This window comes from Herpailurus yagouaroundi, unplaced genomic scaffold, assembly GCF_014898765.1.
Source record: "Herpailurus yagouaroundi ecotype Mexico unplaced genomic scaffold, PumYag 181, whole genome shotgun sequence".
Classification (NCBI taxonomy): Eukaryota; Metazoa; Chordata; class Mammalia; order Carnivora; family Felidae; genus Herpailurus; species Herpailurus yagouaroundi.
This window is the reverse complement of record NW_024412412.1, coordinates 26,190,999-26,191,309: the sequence shown is the minus strand read 5'-3', so window position 1 is coordinate 26,191,309 and position 311 is coordinate 26,190,999.

Below are 311 nucleotides of genomic sequence, written 5' to 3'. Positions count from 1 at the left end.
GTTCTAAGCTCCTACAACGCAACCCTGGCCCCTGAATCCCGCCAGCTCCATCACGGTGTGGATGCAGGGTCAGGGGAAGGGGAAGGGCGGTAAAGCAATGAGCAAGGGCCCCCGGACCCGACCCAGGAGGGGAGAAAAAGGAATCCTTAGAGGCGCGGGGCCAACAAAGAGCCAGACGCAGGCCAGCCCCACCGGGAAAACCCCGAAGCCCGGATCCGTAGCCAGGGCCGGCTCCCCGCGCGCGCCCGGCCGAGCGCGGTCCCCGTCCCGGGCCCGCACCCGCGGGCGCCTCCGACCCCGCCGCCGCCGCT